The sequence below is a fragment of the Eleutherodactylus coqui genome, chromosome 3 (genome assembly GCF_035609145.1).
Source record: "Eleutherodactylus coqui strain aEleCoq1 chromosome 3, aEleCoq1.hap1, whole genome shotgun sequence".
Lineage (NCBI taxonomy): Eukaryota > Metazoa > Chordata > Amphibia > Anura > Eleutherodactylidae > Eleutherodactylus > Eleutherodactylus coqui.
In genome coordinates this window covers 116059487-116081979 of record NC_089839.1, presented here as the reverse complement: position 1 = coordinate 116081979, position 22493 = coordinate 116059487, and the positions used below count along the sequence as shown (strand labels likewise).

At 44.1% G+C, this 22493-nt stretch overlaps 1 long non-coding RNA gene across 4 annotated transcripts in view; it reads left to right on the top strand.

Moving 5' to 3' along the window:
* The window catches only part of LOC136620915 (uncharacterized), a 756434-nt gene that overhangs the window by 393115 nt on the left and 340826 nt on the right, over positions 1–22493 (top strand). For all 4 annotated transcript variants that reach the window (XR_010791190.1, XR_010791191.1, XR_010791189.1 and 1 more), the window contains one exon: positions 2466–2539. This is a non-coding gene — a long non-coding RNA (uncharacterized lncRNA). The remainder of the gene's footprint in view (positions 1–2465; positions 2540–22493) is intronic.

The following is a 22493-nucleotide window of genomic DNA, read 5'->3' as shown; positions in this document are numbered from 1 at the left end:
TTCATAATATTAACTCTACCAAATCACAGAAGAGGGCGTAAAGACTAGAGTTGAGCGAACGTACTCCCCGCTGTGACGTGCCTGTTTTGGCCCCTCCCCGCCGCAAATTTTTTTGCAGGCAGAGTGAGAGAGAGAGAGAACACGAACCAAAAAAAAAGCGCGGGACTCGCCCCACATGTAAAAATGCTCGAGTCTCTCATTGTAGTCAATGGGGTTCGTTACTCGAGTAGAGCTCTCGAATTTTATGAAAAGCTCGACTCGAAATATGCGGACCCGAGCATTTGGGTGCTCGCTCATCTCTAGTGAAGACCAGTTGCGTGGATCTCACTCCATAGACTGTAATAGTGGTTGAAAATTAAGACTGAAGATATCCATGAGGTTACAGTACAAGGAATCCTCATCCCCAGATGTTTAACAGATATAGATTCCCGTTTGATTGGAAAATTCATACTTAAATGCTTCACTTCCTCCTAGGCAGAATAAGGGCTCAGTCAGACAAGCGTGTTTTTTTGCATGCCTACGTGCGCAAAAAAAATGCGCTACTCGCATATGCTGAAAACGTGTGGCCAGGCAAAGTTTCATATGCACAGCGCATGAAACTTTGACCATTCACTGGAGCAGCTGCACTTGGAGAAGCGCACAACTACTCCACGAATAGAGAGAACAAGCCCCGCAGGGCTTCAGGATTTCCCCAGAGCGGAAACCCCCCGATAGCTCTGCTCACTGTTCTTGCTCAGGGTCAATCCCCCATAGCAGCGCTGTCTCTCTCCACTATGGAGAAATCCCGAGGGCTTCCCCCGAGAGCAAAGGAGAAGGCCTTCCCCTCTAAATCCTGCTCCTAACCACGCCCCCTCCATTTTCACAGAGAATCCCCATAGCAAACCATGGAGGGACTGGACTAGGATGGACAGTCCTTCTAGCCCCGCCCCCTCCTCCCATGCTCTCGGGGGAAGCCCTGAAACCCCGCCGACTCTCTCTCCCCGCTGTATGGAATTCCCTTGGGGAGAGAGGTGGGCGGAGACTCTACTGCCCCCCACTGCTGGAGAATTGCCACTTACAGCAGGACATTTAAAAGGTGCTGCCCAGAAACACCTTTTAAGTGTCCCATTGTAGAATCCTGTAAGTCCCTGTGGAGATTAACAGAACCCACGGGTAGTCCCCTCATCCCCGCAGGTAATAGGAGCGAGACATTTAAAAGTTGCTTCTGGCCAGAAGCACCTTTTAAATGCCTTGCTGTAGGCAGCAGGGAAGCTGTTGGCAGCTCAAGAGTTTCCATTAACTCCTGCTCCCATAGGAGTGCATGTTCTGTTTTGCGCTGCTAATTACTAGCATGTAAACGTTTCTATAAGAACCCATTGGTTCTTTTAGAAGCGTTCATTTTTAATGCACATAAAAGACGCTCGTCTGACTGAGACCTAATGTTCAATATCTCAAAATATCTCTTCAAAATATGGACTTCTGCATCCATATTTTAATCACTTTCCATAGTCTATATTGGGTGTATTTTTTCACTGAACCTGAATAAAAGTAGTGCATATTGTGTTTTTAAAACATGGCTGTAAAAAATATGGCCATATAAATAGACACAAAGAGCTTCACATTAGCTCTCTATTACTGTCTGGAAAACCCAGCCCAAATATGGAATTAAGATGCACTCGTTTAAAAAGCAGCCTAAATCTGATTCAGGATCTGATACGGGCCTGCACACGACCGGCTTTGAATTGCGGAATCTGCAATCCACTCTCATGTGGACGATCTGTGGCATTCCAGTTCAAACCAATAGAGCATCCACATGTCCGTTCACACAAGCGGACATCGAATGTGATTTTTCGCTCGCGGAAAAAAATTTGCGGCATGGTCTATTTTTGTGCGGATACATGTCCCACATTGCAGAATATTCGTACACACATTGTATTTGGAAATGGCTATAGCCCTATTTTTACCTTGAGACTTTTTTCTTATTTGTGTATATGGCAAGTCATAAAACTGGAGGTCCTCTCATAAAGGAGACCTCATTCCATATTCCCCAGTATGGCATATGGATGTCACAGAGGGGGATTTCACTGACTGGCTTCAATTAAAAATGGGTTGTCTTCATCAGAAAGTTTGAGCAAAGTTACTTTGAACCATTTCTTGTTACATTCCATAATCTAAACATCTATGACGGTGCAGTGTTGGCCTGTGATGTCGGAATGGTTGTGGAATATCAGTATTATGAAAAAATACATTTTCAAAATGTACTTTTCATCTACCGTTTTGCTAAGATACCACAGGATGTCATCCTGTGATATTAGGTGATATGTTGCATTACCAATCTGGAATTACATTGCTAATCCCTTTATAGGGATTACACAAAAAAGTCTTTTAAACCTCTCAGCAGAAACTCAACTTCATAAACTCCCTGGTGTTTTTTCTGTTCTGATCTCGATGTTTAATTAAAGTTAACAATTTTTCCTTCATTGCAGATCTGAGAACCTGAGGACTGTTTAGGATTATGGAACTAGCCAAACTCACAAGCAAGAGAAAGACTGAAAACAATGTAAGTTCAGGTTCATTGGTGAATCCCCTGCGGTTATGTCTAGCTGAGTCTGGCATATCCTTTTTACATAAGCTTGTTTAATAGAATTACAGAAAATACTAGTTTGTGTTTTTCTTTTTTAACCCGCTTTGATGTTCGTAAAGGTGTGACAGAAGCAGAATCAAGCTGCTTAAGATGACCAAATACCTCAAGCCAAGTAATAAATGTAATCGACTGTGCTGTAATGCACTGAAATCAGGGGTAGTCAACTTAGCCAACCTGTTAACTTGTTCTATTGAGTTAATGGTGCTTTGCAACATTGACTGTCTTCCTCTGTTGCCTGTGAAAACAATATACTGAAATATATTACTGAGCAAACTGATCAAGTGGAACATTAAAGCAGTAGCCTCAACCACAAGTTCCTCTTGTTCATGTCTTAGGTTTTGTTGATTTACACAGACCAATTTTTGTTTGTAGAGTAAGGCCGCCTACAGACGGCCGGGTCGGATCCTGCTGTGAGAATTCTCACGACCTGTGCCCCTGCAGTGACCACTGCGGCTCAACTGATCCCTCATCTCCCAGCTCTTCTATGTGCCGGCTGCCGTCCAGCTGGCGCATGCGCAGAGTGGAGCCGGCGCATCACTAGTGACATTTCAGTGCCGGCCTCTGCTAGACCCGCACAGAAATAGAACATGCCGTGATTTGTTTTCCGTGCATGTTTTCACACGGACAAATCGCGGCTGTGTGCATAGTAATGCAATCCTATGGCAGTTGGCATTGGGCGAAAATTCTGCGGGAAATCCCGCCGCGGAATTTCCACCTGTCTGCAGGGGGCCTAAGTGTTGGGAAAAAGTGGTTTTAGGCGCAATCCCTATTGTTAAAGAAGCACAATATGGATTATTAAGCTCAACTCGTCTGAGGAGTAGAGCAAAGAGAACACACCAGCGTTGGCTTTGTCCTCCCAGCTAAAATACTGACGTAGGAGTGGAATGGCCCTGAAACGCCCTAATTGTTTGCCTCCTTAAGAATATGGATTGCAGGTTCTTCTGGAAAGGTGTGACATTTTGTGGGCTGGCTGCACCCTTTCATACTCATTAGGAATTGAGCAAGACATCGGTTTATAGATTTTGAGCTCCCAAGTACATGCTCTACTCCCTCTTCTTTCCTCTCATCTTTCATTAGCAATTTTTGTGCATGACAGTTAAGTTTGTGGAATCCTTATAAGTGTTTTCGTTCATTTGGGTAGCGCTATGCACCAAAGGCTCTTTTGAATGGAGTAGATTTCTTGGGTAGACAAAGCACTGATCAATGAGATCGGTGCTCACCTATGGGCCTTTACACACGCTGATTTAGTTATTGGGAGATGAACAATCCTTAATAATTTGTCCCCAAATTATTGTTTGGCTTTAGATATATGTGTCTCGGTTTACTTGCATCAATGAGCCAATCATTCTGTGAACAAGTGTTTGCTCATTCGTCAAGTGATCATTTGCACTTTTTCTGGGTCTGATGATCCAGTAAACAAATGTTTGAGCAAATGTTCCTGCCCAATTATCAGATTGTGTAAAAGGCTCTTTACTTGCTTATGGTGGGATATCTTTCTTTTCAAACAATTAGACTATATCTTGAAGCATTGACTCTAAAGCTGTACCCATTACATATCAGTACCTTAGCTAATTCACAAAATATGGGGTTATGAATACTGGTTTAGTTCCATATTAAGGTTTAACCTCTTGAGTGGCGGGTTTCTTACCAGTCAGACCCACCAGGGCAGGTTTTTTAAATGGACTAATCATTTAATTTCAACTAATTTTGCAGTCGCGTTCCAAGAGCCATAACTTTTTCATTTTTCCATTGACACAGGCATATGAGGGCTTGTTTTTTGTGGAACAAGTTGTACTTTTTGATGGCATCATTTTGGGATATATATAATGTATTGTATAACTTTTGTAAAAAAAAAATTGTAGGGAGATTGCGGAAAAAAAAGAAATTCTGCCATTTGTTTTTTGGATTTCATTTTTACGGCGTTCAGCTAGAGGAATAAATAATGTGATAACATTATTCTCTGAGTCACACGATTCCAGCGATACCAAGTTTATACACTTTTTTTTATGTTTTGTCATTTTTGTACATTTGAAACATTTTTTTCTTTTGTGTCGCCACATTCCAAGAGCCGTAGTAATGTTATTTCCCACTGCCAGAGCTCTAGAAGGCCTTGATTTTTGCAGGATAAACTTTAGTTTTCATTGATCCAATTTTTTGGAACATGTAAAATTTTGATCGCTTTTTATTTCATTTTTTCTAGTGGCAAGATTAACAAAATATGTAATTCTGGCATGTTTTTTATTTTGTATTTTTCACTGCATTCTCTTAGCAGTATAAATAATATATTAAAGTAATTCTTCAGGCCAGTACGATTAGCCAATACCAAATTGTAATAGTTTTTTCTTTTTCACAACTTTTCAGTTTAAAAAAGTAATAAAAGTTTAAATCACCCTCCTTTTGCCATATCTATAATAAAAAATCTAAATCATAAAAGAAGAATACATATTTGGTATCGCCATGTCCGTAAAAGTCCGATCTATCAAAGTCGTGCATTATTTACCCCACACAGTGAACATAGTCCGAAAAAAAATAAAGAACGCCACAAATGCACTTCTTCAGTCACCCTGTCTGCCAGAAAAAATGCAATAAACAGTGATCAAAAAGTCGTATGTATTCCGAATTAGCTCTAACGTAAACTACAGGACATCTTGCAAAAAATGAGCCCTTGATCAAGTACGTCGACGAAAAAATAAAAAAGTTATTGAGCGGAGAAGATGCAACAGAAAATAATTTTAAAAATTAAATGTCTTTGAAGAAAAATACAAGTATTACAGTAAAAAAAAACTATACAAGTTTGATATCGTGGTAATCGTACTGACCCATAGAATAAAGTTATCATGTCATTTTGTTGCAGTTTGTGTGCCGTAGAAACAAAACGCACTAAAAAATGATGGAATGTCATTTTTTTTTCATTTTACTCCACTTAGAATTTTGTAAAGGTTTTTCAGTACATTATATGGTACATTAAATAGCACCATTGAAAAATACAACTCGTCCCGCAAAAAACAAGCCCTCATACAGCGACGTCGATGAATAAATAAAGGAGTTCAGATTTTTTAAACGGGGAGGGGGGGAGGAAAAAAAGAAAAGGGGGAAAAAGAAGAAAAAGGGGCTGTGTCATTAAGGGGTTAAATAATGTACTAACTTCCTTCTCTGGGTCATTACGAACGCATGGATACCACATGTGTAATTTTGTTTTTAATTTTTTACAAAATAAAGGGAGACAAGTGTTTTTATTTTTTAAATATTTTTTTGACATTTTTTTTAATTTTTGTCCCTTTAGGGGACTTCCACAGAGACCCATCAGGACCCCCTGATCACATTCTGGGGGTCCGATGGTGACAGCTCTTTACATGCTACAGCTATCCTCTGATAGAAGGAGTCCCCTCCCTCTGTCAGCCCTGTACATGCTGCAGTGGCATAAACTGCGGCATGTAAGAGGGTTAACACAGCAGAGATCGGTGGTTTTCTCCATTCTCTGCTCTGTAGAGCTGGTGCCTGGCTATCCTCTGACAGCCAAGCACCAGCTCTCCCTGCCACAGAGACCATTAGCTGGCTTCTGACAAGCCGGTGGTCTCTACGGCAACCTGTAAACAAAGCAGTGCAGGACTTAGAAGCCGGCAGATCGATAATATCTCCCTATTATTTCAAAGTCCTGCACTGTTCTGTGTGGGTCTGTGCAGGCAGAGCACACTGCCACAGCTTATGGCATTGTGCTCTGCAGCTCCCATTAGTGATACATAGCCCGGAAATCTTCCAGGCTATATTGCTATGGGCAGTGGAGCTCGTCACGGAAAATTTCCGGGCGTGCCACTCAAGGGGTTAAAGCATACCAAAAGTTTGAAGATACCTTAATCAACAGTATATTATGATATTTTTTAACACAATAGCTGCCACTTAACATGGATGCAAAAGGTAGAGTCATCCAGTAAGGACATTTTAGTTTCCCCAAGGTTGCCAGAGATCCTCACAGTGGACTACTGGTTGCCAGCATCCTGTAGTCTGCGAATTGGACCAGAGATGATCAGTTTACTTAAAGAAATTGCTAAAAGTACTAGAGGTGTATATTTTACAATATACAGTAATTGCATCTTTGCCTAATATATAAGGAACTACCAAGTCTATGGGATCATTAGTAAAGCTATGTAATCTGTCCCTATTTCCATCAGTGTTCATATATAACAAAAGATATTGGACATTTCGAATGGTTTCCCACTACGGTCATTAATAGTGATCTCTGTTGTTGCCCCCGTCAGTAATAATGCTGCCCCTTGTTGCCTCCATTAGTAATAATGATCCTCCAGTTGCCTCTATTAGTAATAATGCTGCCCTTTTTTGCGCCCATCAACAAAAGTGCTCCCCCGGTCCCTTTAAGGGTGCGTTCACACGAGCACATAAACGGCGCGTTTTTGCGCCCAATCGTATAAACGTGACCATCTGAGGCATTGGTTTCCAATGTATTCGTTCGCACGGGCGATTTTACGGTGCGTAAAAACGGCAACCCGAAAAAAACACGGAACATATGCGACCGAAATACGCGCCAACGCATATTCGATGGCCGAAAAGACCGTTTGAAAGGTAGGAACAAACGAAAATACGCTTTCTAGCTCTGGTCGTGATCGGCGAAAAACGTTCTTTCCGGTGATTATACGCTGCGCTCGTGCGAACGTAAATACGCCTACGCTCGTGTGAACGCACCCTTATGCTGTATATTTAAAGAAAAAATAATATACTGATTTGCTTTTCTGTCGAAACTGCTCCACTCTGGCGGTTCTTCCTTGAACTTCAGCCATTCCTGACTTCTGGCTCGCATGGTCACACATGACTTCTGTGACCAATGGGCCACAATGGTCAAATGCCAAATAGTACATGACCACACAACCAGAAGTCAGGCAGGACTAGACCATAGGAAAAGCCCAGGAAGTAAGTATATTATTGTTTTCCTTTAACTTTACCGCCTTACCCAGCCACCTTACAAACTGGAGTCTTAAGGGGAATGCCTGCAATAGTCGTAGTGTCAGGCAACCCCAGGCTGACCCACTGAGGCAATCCACACCTGGTGTCACAGCACCTCTACAAGTTCTCACAGCATACCAGAGTGTTGCAGCACCCCAGTTGGGAATTACTGTTCTACAGTGTTGATCCACAAAAGGTGAAAGCTACTCTGCGAGTGCGTTTCTAGTTGTAGCATATTAAGGGGGAAAAATTGTATCCTGCCTTTAAATATGAGAATAAATTCCCACGTCAGTACCCCATCTCCAGCAATCTGGTACCAATAAAATGTGAAACGGCGTTTCCAGAAAGGTAACCTTTCTCTTGAACTTTATACAGTATGTGTCTCATCCATACAACTTCTTTCCATGGTTGAGTAGGGTACGTGAGGTTATCTTGTTGGTTACATGTTTTATACTGCTGTGAGGGAATGGGGTGTCAGGTCTATGTGTGATATTTTCCAGGTGCTGGACAGCCTGACTGATCTAATACTAGAGGAGTCATTTATTGGCTGTTTTCCAGCACTACTTATGACTGTGCGCCTGGTATCTTTAACCTGCAGTATTTGTGTGCAGTGTTAACTTTGATCAGCTGGTCAATTAAAGGACATGAACACCTCTTATTTTATTTTTTATTTTGTTGAAAAAATATTTCTTGGGTTTTATAAAATATTTTGTTTTGTTTGGCTTACATGTATTACAATAAAGAGCAAACTGCTGCATGCTGTTAAAGGGAATCTATCACATCCCCATAGCACCAGAAACTAAGTTATGGTGCTGTTAGGAGAGGTGACGGGGAGATGGGTAATGTATTTTTTTTTATTCACCATCTCCTGCGACCCAATGGTGTCTCCTCTGAAGTCAGCGCGCGGCAAGATAATCTGACTTTTTTCAGAATCTCGTGTGCGCACTCTCTCATAGACTTGTATAGGTGTGACAGGTTCCCTTTAAGTCAGTTCCACCAGACTGGCTTTTCTATGGTTTATTTCCCGGCTCTCTCTCTCCTCATCTGAGTGCTCTTTAATCTGATCAAATCAGGGTGGTTTCATATCTGCGTTGGGAATACCGCTTTCCTCCTCCATTCGGGGAGCAGGAAAGGGCAATCCCTGCAGACAAACTGTTAAGTCTCTGGACGGAATCGAACAGCGCTGGGCGGACCCCATTGACTATAATGGGGTACACTCACTTTCTGTCCAGCTGTCCAGATTTTGGGCAGAAGAAAAAGCACTGCATGCCTTAGATCTAATATGTATTCAGCAAATGAGCACTCTGGAGAGGAGAGAGAGAGGCTGGAGAGATGCCGCCAGAAAGCCCATCTGATGGAATTGACTGTGACCAGCATGCAGCAGCTTGCTTTGTGCTGGAACACGTGCAAGCTGCTGAAACCAAACAAAACAACATTTTTAATTAAACCCAATTAAGATTTTTGTTTTTGTCTTTTTAACCACAAAATACAGAGGTCCCTCAACATACAATATTAATTGGTTCCAGGATGACTATTAAATGTTGAAAATATTGTATGTTCAGACTAAATGGAAAACTAATTAGTTCTGAAGCCTCCAAAATGTCAGCCAAAAGTAATACAAAACTAAAATGAAAGTCAAGAAAATAAAGCAGATGCCTAATACAGATAAAGCAAGTCCTTACATAATGTGAGGGCTCAGTCACACGGACGCATCGGCACCCGTACACCGGCGCCGATGCGCCCGTGTGACTGAGCAGTTACTGCAGAAAGAAGACGGCCGTACCTGAAGACGGACGTCTCTGCAGCGCTGATGAAAGAACACATGACCGGCAATGAAGCCGGTGAGATGTTCTTTCCTCTGGCGCTGCAGAGAGACGTCCGTCTTCAGGTACGGCCGTCTGCTACCTGCAGTAACATGGGCGCCGATGCGCCCGTGTGACTTAGCCCTCAGAGAGCTGCTGGAAAATGTAAATTACTTTTTATGTAGGTGACTGGAGATCTTCAGGGTCCTGTGTAGCACACATAGGGGGAAATTTACTAGGCCCGGAATTTCCGATGCCGGGCTTAACATTATTTTTCTCAGCACATGGAGCTCTTAATGCAGAAAGATATGTATGCCTCTTCATGTATTCTCATAAATGTATGTCTGGTCCAACCTGGTGTACATTTCTGGTATAATTTACACCAGTTTCCGACATAAATTATACATAAATCTGTCGATCAGGAGCGGCCATGCTCCCACCCATCAAGCCCCATCCGCTTTTCATAAAAGTTGCAAGGTTGGTGTAAAAATCTAAAAAGTTGCACATTTTTGTGCAAATACTGGCATAGAAATTTTAATAAATGTGTCCCATGGTGTTCCGAAAAAATAAAATGTAACTGCCCTCACCTGGTATCTAGAGGAGCAGCTCATCCCAGCCCAATCAAAGAGCAGTACAGGACATGTAGTATCACACTGTACTGTAGAGAGGCACCGACTTCCATAATACAGTTGTTTTACCAGTGAAGTGTCCACTGTGATTGGTGGATTTTCCAGCAAAGTACACATGCTACCACTGTCTGTGGCATTGTATGTTGAGTTTAGTTTTAACTTGAAGTAACCTAGTAAAGACTATTGTATGGTGAAAATATTGTACCATGAGGTTCTTAAAATCTCAAGGGATCGCTATATGTGCAAATCAGTAAAAAGATTGATTCAAAGGGATCCATAAACTTCAATAATTGCATTTATTGATTCTGAAAGGGGTTTACCAGCTCTTAAAATTGATACCAAGGGATAGGTCATCAATAGCTGATTATAAAAAGTCTGCCAAAATGAAATATCTTCTGAGGGTGGAAAGATTGGAGACGGAAAGATATGCAGAATCTCAGGCCTCAAAGTTTTTTAAGAAATGGCCAATTTTTATAGAAAGGTTCCTAGACCCAAACGGGATCATTGAGTGTATGCACTCGTTTAGCAATACAACCTGCTACTATATCCAAGCGGATGTGAATCGGTTAGGGAGATAAAAAATAATTTGTGACCTTACAGGAGAAGTTTTACCCAGGGAGAACTGTGGATTTGTACTCTAAATCAATATAGTCCTAAAATAGTTAAGATATGGAGATGAGCGAGCACACTCATTTAAGGCTGATGTTCGAGCGAGCATCGTTTTTTTCGAGTAACTGATTACTCGTCTGAGCACCATGCGGGGAGCGGGGGGTAGAGAGAGATCTCACTCACTCTCCTCCCCGCCCCCCACATGGTGCTCGATCGAGTAATCAGTTACTCGAAAAGACCGATGCTCGCGCGAGCATCAGCCTTAAAAGAACGTGCGCACTGATCTTTATTAGAGATGCAATGGGATGAAACTAAAGGGGAGGAGACATAGATTAGGAGGATGATCAATGAGTGAAACAGGTTGCCACGTGAGGTGGTGAGTTTTCCTTCAATGGAAGTCTTCAAACAGAGGCTGGACAGACATCTGTCTGGGATGATTTAGAGAATCCTGCATTGAGCAGGGGGTTGGACCTGATGACCCTGGAGGTCCCTTCCAACTCTACCATTCTATGATACTATTAAAGAAGAACCAAGTAAGACATATGGTGAAATGCCAGTAATTTCCACCTTTCTTTAGTTGAGTTCATTTAGCTGCATTTTTTAGGTTTAACCCCTTAGTGACGAAGCCTGTTTGCGCCTTAGTGACGGAGCCAAATTTTGGAAATCTGACATGCGGCGTTCAACGTGGCATAACTCCGTAAAGGCTTTACATATCCCAGTGATTCTGACATTGTTTTTTCGCCACATGTTGTACTTCATTTAGATTGTAAAAAGAGACCGATATAATTTGTGTATATTTATTAAAAGTACCAATATTGGAAAAATTTTGAAACAATTGTCATTTTTTCACATTTTCAACCGTAATATCTCAAATATGTCCAAACATACTGTACAAATTTTTGATAAGATATGTATTTCCATCTGTTTACTTTATTCTGAATGCACACTTGAAAAACTTTTGTGTTTTTTTTAACCATTTAGAGGACGTACAAATTTAACATTACTTTTCAGCATTTTGAGGAGCACTTTGTTTTCCTGCACCAAGGCAAGTTTGCAAAGGCTCATAAGTGTCAGAATAATAGATACACCCACAAATGACCCCATTTTAAAAACTACACTCCTTAGTGTATTCACTGAGGGGGGTCATGAGTATTTTGACCCCACCAGTTTTTTTCAGGAATTAGTTCAATTTAGGGGAGAAAAAATAAAATGTCATATTTTTGCAAATATGTCATTTTAAAGACATATTTTTTTTCCTATAGAGCCCATGAAAATGAGGATTTACACACAAAAATGGATACCCCCGTTTCTCCCGTGTTCAGAGACATACCCATTGTGGCCCTAATCTCATGTCTGGATGCATAACGGGAGCCAAAATGAAAGGAGTAGTCGGTGTCTTTCAGAACATAAATTTTGCTTGAAGGCGTTTTAGGCCCCATAGCACTTTTGTAGAGCTCTTGAGTGGCCAAAACCAAAGAGAACCCCCACAACTGACCCCATTTTGAAAACTAGACCCCTTAACGAATTTATCTAGGGGTGTACTGACCATTTTGACCCCACAGTTTTTGAATGAATTCAAGCCAAGCAAAAGGAAAAAATTGTGATTTTCGTTTTTTTGTCAATTCTGTCATTTTAAAAACAGCTTTTTTTGTACAGCACACGCATGAATGAAGCCTTTCACCCCAAAATGGATACCCCTGTTTCTCCCGTGTTCAGAGACATACCCATTGTGGCCCTAATCTCATGTCTGGATGCACAATGGGGCCCAAAACGAAAGGAGTAGTCGGTGGCTTTCAGAACATAGATTTTCCTTGAAGGCGTTTTAGGCCCCATAGCACATTTGTAGAGCTCTTGAGCGGCCAAAATCAAAGAGAACCCCCACAAGTGACCCCATTTTGAAAACTAGACCCCTTAACGAATTTATCTAGGGTTGTACTGACCATTTTGTTCCCACAGTTTTTGAATGAATTGAAGCAAAGCAAAAGGAAAAAATTGTGTTTTTCGTTTTTTTGGCAATTCTGTCGTTTTAAAAACTGCTTTTTTGGTACAGCACACACATGAATGAAGACTTACACCCCAAAATGGATACCCCTGTTTCTCCCGTGTTCAGAGACATACCCATTGTGGCCCTAATCTTTTGTCTGGATGCACAACGGGGCCCAAAATGAAAGGAGTAGTCGGTGGCTTTCAGAACAGAAATTTAGCACGAAGGTGATTTAGGCCCCATTGCCCACTTGTAGAGCCCTTGAGCGGCCAAAACGACAGAGAACCCCCACAAATGATCCCATTTTGAAAACTAGACCCCCTAACGAATTTATCTAGGGGTGTACTGTGTATTTATACCCTACAATTTTTGAATAAATCTAAGCAAAGCAGTAGGAAAAAAATTACAATTTTCATTTTTTTGGCAGTTGTATCAATTTAAAAACAGGTTTTTTTTGTACAGCACACATAGGAATGAAGACTTTCACCCCAAAATTGATACCCCTGTTTGTCCCGTGTTCAGAACCATACCCCTTGTGGCCCTAATCTACTTAAATGACGCATGGCTAGGCCTATAATGGAAAGAGCACCCGTTGGATTTTAGGGTACAACGGAATAAATTCCAGGCCCCATTGCCCACTTATAGAGCCATTGAGCGTCCAAAACTATAAAGAACCCCCACAAATGACCCCATTTTAAAAACTAGACCCCTTAACGAATTCATCTAGGGGTGTACTGTGTATTTTGACCCCACAGTATTTGAATAAATTTCAGCAAAGCAGAAGGAAAAAATTACGATTTTAATTTTTTTGGCAATTTTGTCAATTTAAAAACTTTTTTTTTTGTACAGTGTACATAGGAATGAAGACATTCACCCCAAATGGATCCCCCCGTTTGTCCCGTGTTCAAAAACATACCCATTGTGGCCCTAATCTACTTACAGGAAACATGGCAAGGCCTGTAATGGAGGGAACACCCGTTGGATTGCAGGGCACAACTGAATACATTCCAGGCCACATTGCTCATTTGTACGGAATAAAAATTGACTCCCTAAAAATCCCCCCCCCCTCCACGCCCTTTTCGGCGTTCCCCAAATCTTAGATAAAAGTAATAATGTGAACTGTGTGGTATTTCCAAAGACGGGTAATTATGGAGGCTGGTTGGGATGGGCACATAGGGCAATAAAATCGGGTATCCCCCCTCCTCTCATGCTTTTTCGGGGTAATTTTTTGACCTCAGTGACGGGGATAGGGTGTAAAAAGTGGCGTTCCGTGAGTCTCCGTAAGCTTGACGAGGTGCGGCGGTCTCACACAGAAGGCGCTCAACAAGGTGCTCCTGGAACTGCAGGAAGGCGAGCGTTCCCGGGGCTTCTTGTAAATTGCGTATTACAGGTAGCGGTCTGAATAACGCCGGACTTACGCAGCCGTAGGTGGATCCCGGCTGTGAGCCCGGCTGTGACCCGGTGTACGGCCGCGTAATGTACTGCGCATAACTGCGTACTTACACGGGCGGTCATGCGCAGTACATTTTTTTTTTGTTGTTGTTTGTATTTCCCGCACCGTCGCTTAGCGATGACGCGGGTACCCGCAGCCCGTATACAACGTAGTTGCGTATGGGCTGCGGGTATATCCGCGACCATGGAACACAATGGGCTCTATGTTGCTGATATCCGCGGTAAAATAGAACCTGCTGCGTTCTCTTTTCTGCGAGTGGATTACACAATTCCAACCCGCTAATGTGAGCAGAATTGGGTAATCCAATGCGATTGATCTGCGTATTACCGCGGATCAGACGCATGCGGAATCCGTAATTCCTATCCGGTCATGTGAGACCGGCCAAAGGTATATTGCTACCTTTTTATCACGTGACCGGGGACCGCTTAACGAGGCCACCCGTCACTGCTCCAGGCAGAGCAAGGAGATATTAAGTTTCCTGGGCTCCCCGACTCCTGCACATGTGTGCGGTGTTTTGCCGGCGGTCGCATGCGCAGAATACGGGAAAGTTCACGGAAGAAGATTGCGTCGGGGTGCAAATATGGAGGCCTCCGGTAAAAAGTTTTATCTCCTCTCACCGATCGATCGGTGAGGGGAGATGAACCTTCCCCTTTTTTTAACTTTTACGTGATCGCCATTATTCTTTGGATAACGGCGAACACGTGATCAGGAACCGCTCACCGCGGCTCTCCGTGAAATCTCCAGGCTCTCGGTTAAGTTTTGTAGCCAGGAGCAGGGAGATTTTAAAAAACCACGGCTTTTGTGCATGCGCCTGCCACATTGGCGAAGGGCGCATGCGCAGAAGCTGGGGTGAGGTCCGCGGATAAATCCGCAGGCCTTAGGTATGTCATTTCATCCTCCCTCACGGATATGATCCGTGGGGGGAGATGAAACGCAAGGTTTTTTTAACTTTTTAAAACTTTTTAAAACTTTTTGCCCTTTTTTTTTTTTTTTTTTTTTTTAACTTTTTGCAGTTTTTTTTTTACTTTACATGATCACTGTCATCCATTGGATGACAGTGATCATGTCCCTGGTGACATCCCTCTGCTCTTGGCTACACATGGCAGCCAGGAGCAGAGCAATTTTGAATTTCCCGGGGCTCGAGCCCCTCTGTGCACGCGCCCGATGTCAATGTGAAACTTTACTTTTGTTTTACTTTTTCAACTTTTTCGCGATCACCGCTATCGCAATGGATAGCGGTGATCGTGGGCCCGGGGACCGCTCACAGTGGTCCCCGGTAACACCTCCTGGTTCCCGGCTACCTTCAGGAGCCGGGAGCCAGGAGATTTTAAATTTACCGGGGACACCCGGGCTTCTGCGCGTGCGCGTGACGTCATCGTCTGGTGCGCATGCGCAGAAGGCCGCCGGCGGGTCCGGGAGGACCAGATCTCCGGGGAACACCGCCGACAAGCCGTGTGAGTATTTTCAGCTGCCGTGATGGATCCGATCCATCATAGCAGCTGAATTACTACTTTTTTACACTGTTTTATTTACTTTTTTGCGATCGGCGCTATTCATTTTATAGCGCCGATCGCAATACCGGGGGGGACTGCCCGCATCCTGGGATGACAGCTCCATGCTGTCGGCTACCTGCGGGCACCAACAGCATGGAGCTGTCACGTCCTCAGGCCAGTGGGCATCAATCCAAAGAGGATGCATAAAACTACGTCCTCTAGGATTAAGGCCCACTTTCTGAGGACGTAGTTTCCCGATGGGGCGGTCGTTAAGGGGTTAAATGTTGATATGTTGATAGATTGCAATTTTGTGTGTATATGCAATGTATTGATATTATGGAAAAAAAGACAGTAAAAAAGAGTTTAAAAAAAGTCTGCCAAACAAAAACAGGTAAGTATATATTTGGTGGGCGCCTTGCTTCACTTATTAGGAGAGCTTTAACCCCCTTGAGTGGTGGGTTTCTTATCACCCTGTCGTACCCACCAGGGCAGGCTTTTTAAATGGTCTCATCATTTAATTTCACCTAAGTTTCCATTCGCGTTCCAAGAGGCATAACTTTTTAATTTTTCCACAGACACAGCCATATGAGGGCTTGTTTTTTGCGGGGCAAGTTGTTCTTTTTGATGGCATCATTTTTGGGTTTACATATTGTATTGCATAACTTTTGTAAAAAAATTTGTAAGGATTGGGGGAATAAAAAGAAATTCTGCCCTTTGCTTTTTCGATTTCAGGTTTACGATGTTCAGCGTACAGAATAAATAGTGTGATAACATTATTCTCTGAGTCACATGATTCCGGCGATACCAAGTTTATACAGGTTTTATGTTTTGCTATTTTTGTACATTTAAAACATTTTTTTTCTTAAAGGTTTGCTTTTGTGTCGCCACATCCCAAGAGCCTTATTTTTTTTTTTCTATTGCCAGAGCTCTAGAAAGCCTTGTTTTTTGCAGGATGAACTCTAGTCTTCATTTATCTAATTTTTTGGAACATGTAAAATTTTGATCGCTTTTTATTCCATTTTTTCTAGTGGCAAGATTAACAAAATCTGTAATTCTGGAATGTTTTTTATTTTTATTTTTCGCTGCATTCTCTGAGCAGTATAAATAATGTATTAAAGTAATTCTACAGGCCAGTACGATTATGCCAATACCAAATTGTAATAGTTTTTTTTCTTTTTCACGACCTTCTCACACTTAAAAAAAAAGTACCGTATATACTCGAGTATAAGCTGACCCAAGCATAAGCCGAGTCAATAGGTTTCACCACAAAAAACTATATATATATATATATATATACACATCCTATACATATACAGATACATACCATATACACAGACTATACAGTGTAGTATACAGACATCTATACAGACATTAATACACACATACATAGTATACAGACATATATACAGCCATATTACCCCCATATGGACAGACTACTTACATACAGCAGGATAAATCTTCCCTCCTTTGAGCGCAGTAGGAGCTCCGGGGATGCAGAGCCACTCACCATTATCTTCTCGGGCCCAGGAGAAGCGCTCACCGGGGGATGGGGACTCCCGGCAGCAGAAGGAGAAGAAGACCACCCACTACTCCACGGCTGTGCGGCAGGAGAAGGAGTCAGCGCTGTGACTGGATCAAGCGCCGGCCAATCACAGCCGGCGCTCGATAAACCAATCACAGCCATTCAGTGATGTCACCTGACTCGAGTATAAGCCGAGGGGGGCTTTTTCAGCACATGTTGTGGTGCTGAAAAACTCGGCTTATACTCAAGTATATACGGTAATAAGTTTAAATCACCCTCCTTTTGCCATATCTATAATTTAAAAAATCTAAATCATAAAAGAAAAATACATATTTGGTATCGCCACATCGGTAAATGTCCGATCTATCAAAGTAGTGCATTATTTACCTGCACGGTGAACGTAGTCCGAAAAAAAAAAAAAGAATGCCACAAATGCACTATTTCAGTCACCCTGTCTCCCAGAAAAAATGCAGTAAAAAGCGACCCAAAAGCCGTATGTATTCTAAATTAGTGCTAATGTAAACTTCAGGACATCCCACAAAAAATGAGCCCTTGATCAAGTACGTCGACAGAAAAATAAAAAAGTTATTGTGCGCAGAAGATGCAGCAGAAAATAATTTGTTTAAATTAAATGTCTTTGAAAAAAAATCCAAGTTCTACAGAAAAAAAAACCAAACTATACAAGTTTAGTATCGTAGTAATCGTACTGACCCGTAGAATAAAGTTATCATGTCATTTTTGTTGCAGTTTGTGTGCCGTAGAAACAAAACACACTAAAAAATGGTGGAATGTAATTTTTTTTTTTCATTTTACTCCACTTAGAATTTTGTAAAAGTTTTTCAGTACATTCTATGATACATTAAATAGCACCATTGAAAAATACAACTCGTCCCACAAAAAACAAGCCCTCATACAGCGATGTCGGTGGATAAATAAAGGAGATTTGATTTTTTAAACAGGGGGAGGAAAAAAAGAAATGGGGAGAAAAGAAAAAAGGGGCAGTGTCATTAAGGGGTTAAATAATATACTAACTTCCTCCTCTGGGTCATTACGATGCAGGGATACCACATGTGTAATTTTATTTTTAATTTTTTACAAAGTAAAGGGAGAGAAGTGTTTTTGTTTTTCATTTTTTTAATAATTTTTAAACTTTTTTTTTTTGTCCCTTTAGGGGACTTCCACAGAGACCCATCAGGACCCCCTGATCACATTCTGGGGGTCCGATGGTGACAGCCCTTTACATGCTGCAGTCACAGCAATCCCTGCCACAGAGACCATCAGCTTTCTTCTGACAAGCCGATGGTCTCTATGGCAACCTGTAAACAGACTAGTGCAGGGGTTTGAAATTAAAAGCGGGAGATCGCCGCACTTTTTTTAAAGTGCTGAACTGCTCTGTGTGGGTCTGTGCAGGCAGAGCATAATGCCACAGCTTGTGGCATAATGCTCTGCAGCTCCCATAGGGATACATAGCCCGGAAATCTTGCGGGCTATATCGCTATGGGCAGTGAAGCTCGTCCTGGAAAATTTCCGGGCGTGCCACTCAAGGGGTTAAACTAGAACAATATGGTAAAGGAAGTGAAAAGCTAGGTAAAAATATACATGTTACCGTGCGGTGCGGCGCGGGGTCCCGCGGTCAGCGCGCACCGTCCCAGCCTCGGCTCCGGCGTCCTGCAGCTGTTTCCGTGCAGTGCAGCGCGGGGTCCCGCGGTCAGCACGCTCCGCCCCGGCTTCGGCTCTGGCATCCTGGAGCTCTGACGTCAGGGCTTCCCCGGCGACATGGGGTGGCCGGCGTGCAGCGGCGTGGGCGTGTCCGCCTGTAGGGTGCCGGCAGCACTCATCTCTCTCTCTTGTACCGTGAGTGGGGGAGTTGGCTCCTCCCACTCTCTGCTCCTGGGCGGAGTTTTGTAGTCATAAGGCTGGCAGTGACCTGAGCTCACTGCCAGTTATTGGTTCTGTCAGCTACTAGTCAGTCCTGTCTGCAGTTTCCTCTGTCAGCACCCTAGTTGCTCGTCAGCCTCCTTTTCCAGCTCGCCTGGAGCTTAGCATTTTCTGTCTGGTCACTCCATCTGCCTTTCCTTGTCGGTACTCTGTCCCCCGTTAGTTAGTTCCATCTTGTGCAGTCGCCAGGTCCCTAGCCAGGGTAGGGACCGCCGTCCAGTTGTCCGCCTGGGGTTAGCCAGGTTGAGGCAAGTAGGCAGGGACAGTGGGGTGCGGTAAGTTCATTGCACCCCACCAGGCGCTCGGGGGAGGGGGGGGGGGGTCAGAGTGCCATAACAATACAACTATTTAATACATTTGAGAACCTTCCTATTAGAAGTGGAAAGAAAGAACAAAGACAAAAAATTCAGAAGGCAAGTAGAGGAGCAAGAGACACCGATCACAAACTAAAATGTTTTTACCCAAATGCACAGAGCATGGGAAACAAACAAGGAGAATTGGAGCAACTTACACAGGAAGAGAAATATGATGTCATAGGCATCACGGAAACTTGGTGGAATGATACACATGATTGGAATAGAAGGCTTAAAGGATACAACTAGAGATGAGCGAGCGTACTCGTCCAAGCTTGATACTCGTTCGAGTATTAGGGTGTTCGAGATACTCGTTACTCGAGACGAACACCACGCGATGTTCGAGTTACTTTCACTTTCATCTCTGAGACATTTGCGCGCTTTTCTGGCCAATAAAGAGACATGGAAGGCATTGCAACTTCCTCCTGTGATGTTCCAGCCCTATACCACCCCCCTGCAGTGAGTGGTTGGGGAGATCAGGTGTCACCTGAGTATTTAAATCTGCCCCGCCCGCGGCTTGCCACAGATGCATTCTGACATAGATCAGGAACAGTGCTGCTGATGCTGCTGCTGCTATAGGGAGAGCGTTAGGAGTTATATTAGGCTTCAAGAACCCCAACGGTCATTCTTAGGGCCACATCTGACCGTGTGCAGTACTGTTGAGGCTGCTTTTAGCAGTGTTGCAGAATTTTTTTTTTTTGTATATCGGGCGTGCAGAGCATTGCGTCCTCAGTCTGCAGTCATTGTACAGGGTATAGGGCCAGTACTGGTGAGGCAGGGACAGTGGTACAGGGAAAGAGATATACAGGCTATATAGGCAGTGGGCTTTTTCAAAAAAATTGGGGAAAAATACTATATTTGGGCTGCCTGTGACCGTCTTCAGTGTACTGCGTGTCTGCTGGGGGTAGTAGTCCTAAATAATATGCAGCTAAGCGTTACAGCAGGCTTGCGCAAAACTGTTTCCTGGCTCTGCTGTCTCCGTTACATCACCGCCGTCATCCCGCCAGAGGGAAACAGTATACATAATATACGCTGCCTACAGTATCTGCCTGCTGTATCAGCTCAGCATTTAAAAAAATAGAAGCAAAATACTTAAAGGGGTTGTCTCGCGAAAGCAAGTGGGGTTCAGCACCTCTGTATGGCTATATTAATGCACTTTGTAATATACATCGTGCATTAAATATGAGCCATACAGAAGTTATTCACTTATCTTCCCCGCGCTGGCGTCCCCGTCTCCATGGCTGCGTCTAACTTCAGCGCCTAATCGCCTGATTAGACGCGCTTGCGCAGAAGGGTCTTCTGCCTTCTGCTCGGCAGCAGCAGCGTTCTGGCCCCGCCCCCTTCTACACGTCATCGCGTAGCTCAGCCCCATGACGTGTGCCGATTCCAGCCTCCTGATTGGCTGGAATCGGCACACATGACGGGGCGGAGCTACGCGATGACGCGTAGAAGGGGGCGGAGCCAGAATGCCGCTGCTGCCGAGCCGAGCCGAAGGCAGAAGACCCTTCTGCGCAAGCGCGTTTAATCAGGCGATTAGACACTGAAGTTAGACGCAGCCATGGAGACGGGGACGCCAGCGCAGGGAAGGTAAGTGAATAACTTCTGTATGGCTCATATTTAATGCACGATGTATATTACAAAGTGCATTAATATGGCCATACAGAAGTGTATAACCCCACTTGCTTTCGCGAGACAACCCCTGTAAGGCCTACTAGTGGCCTTTGGCCACTTGACTGCTTCTGCGCTGTGAATTCCACTAGCTCAGTCATACGCACCTACGTCTCAGTGCAGGCGTGCGCAAAATTGTTTCCTGGCTTTGCTGTCTCCGTTACATCACCGCCGTCATCCCGCCAGAGGGAAACAGTATACATAATATACGCTGCCTACAGTATCTGTCTGCCGTATCAGCTCAGTATTTAAAAAAATTGAAGCAAAATACTTCTGCGCTGTGAATTCCACTAGCTCAGTCATACGCACCTACGTCTCACTGCAGGCGTGCGCAAAATTGTTTCCTGGCTCTGCTGTGCGTTCCGTAAGCGAAGTCAACCTCCAACCACAGGCCAATAAGCGGCACATTTAATTACAGCGTTCTGTTTCTGCTCTACTCGTAATACACCATGCTGAGGGGTAGGGGTAGGCCTATAGGACGTGGACGCGGGCGAGGACGCGGAGGCCCAAGTCAGGGTGTGGGCACAGGCCGAGCTCCTGATCCAGGTGTATCGCAGCCGACTGCTGCGGGATTAGGAGAGAGGCAAGTTTCAGGGGTCCCGAGATTCATCTCATAATTAATGGGTCCACGCGGTAGACCTTTATTAGAAAATGAGCAGTGTGAGCAGCTCCTGTCGTGAATGGCAGAAAGTGCATCCAGCAATCTATCGACCACCAAGACTTCTACGCCGTCCACTGCTGCAACTCTGAATCCTCTGGCTGCTGCTCCTCCTTCCTCCCAGCCTCCTCACTCCATTACAATGACACATTCTGAGGAGCAGGCAGACTCCCAGGAACTGTTCTCGGGCCCCTGCCCAGAATGGGCAGCAATGGTTCGTCTCCCACCGGAGGAGTTTGTCGTGACAGATGCCCAACCTTTGGAAAGTTCCCGGGGTCAGGGGGATGAGGCTGGGGACTTCCGGCAACTGTCTCAAGAGCTTTCAGTGGGTGAGGAGGACGATGACGATGAGACACCGTTGTCTGTCACTCAGGTAGTAGTAATTGCAGTAAGTCCGAGGGAGGAGCGCACAGAGGATTCGGAGGAAGAGCAGCTGGACGATGAGGTGACTGACCCCACCTGGTTTGCTAAGCCTACTGAGGACAGGTCTTCAGAGGGGGAGGCAAGTGCAGCAGCAGGGCAGGTTGGAAGAGGCAGTGCGGTGGCCAGGGGTAGAGGCAGGGCCAGACCGAATAATCCACCAACTGTTTCCCAAAGCGCCCCCTCGCGCCATGCCACCCTGCAGAGGCCGAGGTGCTCAAAGGTGTGGCAGTTTTTCACTGAGAGTGCAGACGACCGACGAACAGTGGTGTGCAAGGTTTGTCACGCCAAGATCAGCCGTGGAGCCACCACCACCAGCCTCACCACCACCAGCATGCGCAGACATATGATGGCCAAGCACCCCACAAGGTGGGACGAAGGCCGT